Below are 6,382 nucleotides of genomic sequence, written 5' to 3'. Positions count from 1 at the left end.
CTGGGGGTGGGGGGGGGGGCGTGTGAAGCAGCTCGGCAGCAGACAGTGTCTTGTGTTTAAATTCTTCTTGTGATACGAATGATCAGCTGAGTCAAGCTAACAGCATCTGGAACACATATGCTCTCTCTTCCTGTTTTTACTTCTTTCTCTTAATACGTGCTGTTCCAAGAAGGCCTGTAATAGCTATTAGCATTATCAATCATGTCTCAAAACTACTATAATATAGTATTAATATTAATATGGAAGCCTGTTTCTGCCTAAGAGTAAAAAAGAAAAAAGGAAAAAAATCTTTACAAAATCTGTTCACAATAACAAATTTATATCTCTTAACTGCAACTTTATATCTCACAATGTGTCTTAATATATCATAATAATTATTACTATATATCAAAGTTGCAACTTCATATCTCATAATTGCAACTTTATATCTCACAATGTGACTTAATATCTCATAATTATGACTATTTATGAGTTGCAACTTTATATCTCATAATTGCAACTTTGTCATAACTGTGACTTTATATCTCACATTGTGACTTATCTCATAATCATGACTATATCTCGCTGTCGCAAATTTATATCACAATTGTGACTATACCTTATTATTTATTTATCTCACAAATCTTTATTTATTATAATTGCAATTTTGACTTAATGTCTCATAATTATGACTATATATCTCACAATTGCAACGTTATATCTCATGTCATAATATATTAAATAAAAACTAATTTCACAGTAGTGACTATATCTCACGATTGTCACTTGATGGCAATTGCCAACGTTATGTCTCACAATGTAACAATATCTCATAATTATGACTTCATATCTCACAATTGCAACTTTGTCATAAAGTGACTTTATATCATAATTATGACTTCATATTGATCTTACAACAGCAACTTTGTATCTCATAATTGCAACTATATCTCACAGCTGACTGTCTCACAATGTGACTTAATATCTAATAATTATGACTATATATCACAGTTGCGACTTTATATCTCATAATTGCAACTTTATGTCATAACTGTGACTTTATATCTCACATTGTGACAATATCTCGTAATTATGACTTCATATCACAATTGCAACTGTCACAATGTGAGTTTATATCATAATTATGACTTCATACTGGCAACTAGCAACTTTATATCTCATAATCGTGACTATTTCTCACAGCTGACTGTCTCACAATGTGACTTAATATCTTATAATTATGACACAATTATGACATTTAAACGTCTCATTAATGAAACTTTATATCTTACAATTGACATTATATCGCACAATTATGACTATATCTAGCAATTACAACTGTTTATATCAAAAATGTGGCTTTATTTCTCACAATTCACAATTACAACGTGATGTCTCATAATTATGAGTTAATTTTTATTTTTAGTAATTTATTTATTTATATTCACTGGAAGACATATATCCCATACATTCCCTGCATAATCTTTTTTTTTTTTAAGAAAGAAAAGTTAAATAAATATAAATAATACTAATAAAATAAAAATAAAATAAAATAAAATAAAACATTCTCAAAATACAAGGCTGCGTTTTAAATGGCAAAAATGGCTGTTTGGCAGCAGAATAGTGTGTTTATGTATATTTACCTGCAGGGGCTAGCTTTGTATTCTTCAGGATGGGACTCAACAGCCAATTCTTTAGAAATGCAACAATAGCGTGTGCTTATATCAGAGTGATTATATTGAGCTTTGATCAATAGCTGTCAGGTGTGTGGGGTGTGTCTGTTGTGTCTGCTTTGGAACTAGGGCATCATTGCATCTTATACAGGTCCCAGTGTCCCAGATCCACCTGCAATCAGACTTCCTTCAGATGTACTATTGTTTATGCAATAAAAGGAAATGACTGGCAGTAATCTAGTCTGCAACGTCTCATAATTATGAGTTAATATTTATTTTTAGTAATTTATTTATTTATATTCACTGGAAGACATATATCCCATACATTCCCTGCATAATCTTTTTTTTTTTAAGAAAGAAAAGTTAAATAAATATAAATAATACTAATAAAATAAAAATAAAATAAAATAAAATAAAACATTCTCAAAATACAAGGCTGCGTTTTAAATGGCAAAAATGGCTGTTTGGCAGCAGAATAGTGTGTTTATGTATATTTACCTGCAGGGGCTAGCTTTGTATTCTTCAGGATGGGACTCAACAGCCAATTCTTTAGAAATGCAACAATAGCGTGTGCTTATATCAGAGTGATTATATTGAGCTTTGATCAATAGCTGTCAGGTGTGTGGGGTGTGTCTGTTGTGTCTGCTTTGGAACTAGGGCATCATTGCATCTTATACAGGTCCCAGTGTCCCAGATCCACCTGCAATCAGACTTCCTTCAGATGTACTATTGTTTATGCAATAAAAGGAAATGACTGGCAGTAATCTAGTCTGCAACATCTCATTTAATGTTAAATGTTACATTGTCTCAAACACTGCAGCAGTCATTTAGGAGTCGACTAATGCACACAGTAAAACAAAAGAAAGAGAGTGGGTGTCAGTGACGTGAGGGGTGATGCAAGCGCAATGGATTTTAAGAATTCAGAGAAAGACACGCTCAACTAAAACCTTTGAATGTGTCGTGCTTTATCAAAGTCCATTCATTTATTCCCGCCCATAATTTAGCATTAAATCAATCCATGAGTTATAGCCTTCACCTTTTCATTTGCATAATTTCCCAGCACACTGATCTTTCCACATCTGCCATTTGGCACAGTCCAACTGTGGACACTAATGCGGAGAGGATGTGAGCATTCATGTTGCCCCATCAGCCCTCATCACCCAAGGCTCCTCTTTCTTTCTCTCATTGGCTGTCTCCTGCTCTCGCTGTCTCTCTGTCGCTTTCCCTCCAGCTGCAAAGTTTTACTTCCTTTATACACAAGTATGATGTCTAGGCTCTAATGCTTTTTGTCAAACCATCCCTATTTGAGACAGATAAAATCATTGTTTAGTCTATAAACTTCTAATCTAATCAATCTCAATTGATTGTGAGCAGGTCCAAGTATTTGATTTTAAAGATCACCCAAAAAGGAAATTCTGTTATTATTTTCACCCTTGTGTCATTCAAAAGTTATTTTCTTTTGTGGAATCCAAAAGAGAAAAGGTTGGTTTTGTATATTTACATTTATTCATTTAGCAGAGACTTTTATCCAAATACAGCCAGCGATTCATCTTGGCAGCTATAACACGAGAAGTGCTGGCAATACAAAGTTTCAAACATTTTTTACAATAGTAGAATGCAAGAAAGAACAGGGAAGGGAGAAATAGTGAAAGCATTGAAAAATTGCTATTGTAGTGGCAATTTCATACAATGAATGGTGAATGGAGCTTTCTAGCTTCAAATAAGGCACAAAAGCACTATAAAAGTGTCATAAAAATGGTCAGTATGACCCATGTACTGTATTTAAAGTATTCTGGTGTCAATAAATAGCTTCATGTGGGTGGGGGGTGTCATTTACTGCTATGGATTATTGAGTTGAACTTGACGGCCAGATAAGTCTGAATTGTGAGTGAATCATTAATTTTGTGAACTGGATCAATGATTCACTAAAAAGCTAAATTTTCTTTGAATAACCATTTGAATTTCTGCCTGTTTGTCATACAAAGCTTGCAATTCTTCAAAAAACAGATGATTCATATGGACCACTTTTTTACACTTATTGTACGTTTGAGTGCTTTTTGAAGCTTAATAAAAGTCTCAGTTATTTCCCTTTCCCATTCATTAAAATTGCTTGGGAAAAAGTGACCAGCTCTGTGACCAAATTTTAGGGTGAACTATTCCTTTGTCAAGCATGAGCTTGCCTGGGTCCATTCTTTGGCACATGTATCATAAAAACAAGGAGCCTTGAGCGCTTCAGTGCTTTCACTTTACTTGATTTATTGGTGAACTGAGCTAAAGCACTTCAGGTCAACCACTGTTATTCCAGAGAGACCCCAAACCCAGAGCTAAAACAGAACACAAGAAGCTCTGCCTGACAAAATGATAAAAGCAAAGAGTACATTTCTGCCGTCCGTTTACATTTAAATATTTATCAAAAATTGCATCCCTCGGGACCCAAGGCTCACCGGTCTGGGAAAAGTCACCTTTCATCAGGTCTTCCATTCTGAGTGTTTATCAAAACCATCCTCTCACAAGGCTCACCACCGCCAGGCCCAGGCCACTGTAATGGGATAAGAGCAGAACGAACAGGGCAGAGGACATAGGGGAGGGATATTTATGCTGGACTCACTGAGGCATGCTCTTATTGATTTGGCTTGACACTAACTGCATGTTTTATAGACCAGTGGACAGGGATGGATGACTCTAGTGAGAAGAAAATACTGTCTTTTTGATTTCATATATATGTATTTTTTGCATTGTTCAATTGTACTGTTTTTCTTTTGATCAAATTTGTGTTGTCAGCATGTCTCTGTGTGTCTGCAGGTATTTGTCTGAGCTACCTACATACCGCATAGCCCTTGGCGTGTTTGTACTGTATATATTGCATTCAAATGACTTCAGCCCTACAAACTCGATTACATGGGCAGCCAAAAGCATCAGTATGTATTTCAGGTGCATCAAAGAAATTCTTTCAAGTGCAGTTTTGCTTTTTAAGATGATTTAGTGCTCAAGCTGCCTCAAGCTAATTAAAGAGCCACATCAGTAGTCCACTTCAGCCAAGTTTTAATGTTTAGCTGGAAAGCGTAGTTGGTGTGTGGTAAGAGACACCTCACATGCAGCTCAGATGGAAGATATATAATACTGTCCAGCACAGAGTTTTCTTTTTTTTTTTTTTTTACTCAGAGTGAACTAAAGCGAATGTATTATCTAATCAGATCTGACCTTAAGAAAAGGTGGCCAAGATTTTTAGAAGTGTGGAAGGCAGGTGCATTTTCTTTGTTGAGACTTAATATTTCAGTGCCAGATCTCTCCTAGCTAATAACATCAAATAAAATGGACTCATTACCAGTCCAGACTAGAGCTACTAGTGCTGGAAGCAGAGAATTTTTTGTGTTATTTGTTTACTTTCTATAAAGGTTTTATTTAACTAATAAATGGTTTCTGAAAAAATTTTGTAAAGAAAGTCAAAAATGCAGTTAGTCATGCATATCAGCATGCGGTAAACAGTATCAGGACCCTGATGCTTTAGCAGTGACTGAACTACCTATAAGTCCTGCATCGATTGAGTCTTCCACATATTTTGTAGCTTATAGAAACAAATGAATTTGAAACATAAGCACTGGACATCACAAGAATAAATCTGCACCTTATCTCTGTGCAGTTTGCGAATACAGGCTGTTCTCTGTAGTCCTTCAAAGAAATGTACTGCACCTGACATAGCATGCACTGATTTCGGTTCAATCTGCAAAAGTAATTTTTACAAAATGCTAAAAAAAAATTATGGTACATTTTTTGGACTGATTACACCAACCACCTGTGCGCAAAATCTTCATCTGAGTGATATATTTTGGCTAAATCACGACAACTTTTGGGCACTATTCATTTCGTACCCACAATAATCATGTAACCTATTTATCAAGTTTTCATTTTTGTTTGTTTATTAATTCATTCAAGAATCCATTTGGCTTAAAAATCTGAGGGAGCATGATTTTGGACGCAGCGTCTGATTCCTTAAAGGGAATTACGAGAACTTTCTGACCCTGCATAGACAGCAACAGAACTACCACGTTCAAGGCTCAGAAAAGTAGTAAGGACATCGTTAAAATAGTCCATGTGACCTTAATTTTTATTAAGCTATGAGAATACTTTTTGTGCACAAGGAAAAGACTAAAGACTGACAGGGAAGAAAAAAAATTGAATAAAGTCATTTTTGTTTTCTTTGCGCACAAAAAGTATTCTCGTACAGTAGCTTCATAAAATTAAGGTTGAACCACGGATGTCACATGGACTATTTTATCGATGTCCTTACTAACTTTTTGGACCTTGAACGTGGTATAGTTCTGTTGCTGTCTACACAGGGTCAAAGCTCTCGGATTTCATCAAAAATATCTTAAAGGTAGGGTGTATTTTTTCAAAAACGCTTTAGAAAACTGAGTCGGGCCGAGTACCAAAACAAACTTGTAGCCAATCAGCAGTAAGGGGCATGTCTACTCATGAAGTGGAGGAGAGAGCGCTCAGTGCACAGGACGGACATTAGCCGAGCCGAGCGACGACAGAAAGATAGAGATGAAGGATAAAAAACAAAAGAGGAAAACGTCTGCGGAACAAAAGAAGGCTTACGATAAGGCAAGAAGTAGGACCCGTGTAAATTTCGGATCAGCTTTCCAGCGCTGGAGAGAACTCAAGGAGCGGGAAGGCCTGCGATCGGACACCGAGTTTGCTTTATTTCTTCTCGATAGGTGAGTAACATT

This window comes from Sinocyclocheilus rhinocerous, unplaced genomic scaffold (genome assembly GCF_001515625.1).
Source record: "Sinocyclocheilus rhinocerous isolate Xijiao unplaced genomic scaffold, SAMN03320098_v1.1 scaffold781, whole genome shotgun sequence".
In the NCBI taxonomy this organism is placed as follows: domain Eukaryota; kingdom Metazoa; phylum Chordata; class Actinopteri; order Cypriniformes; family Cyprinidae; genus Sinocyclocheilus; species Sinocyclocheilus rhinocerous.
Note: the sequence above shows the minus strand (reverse complement) of the source record.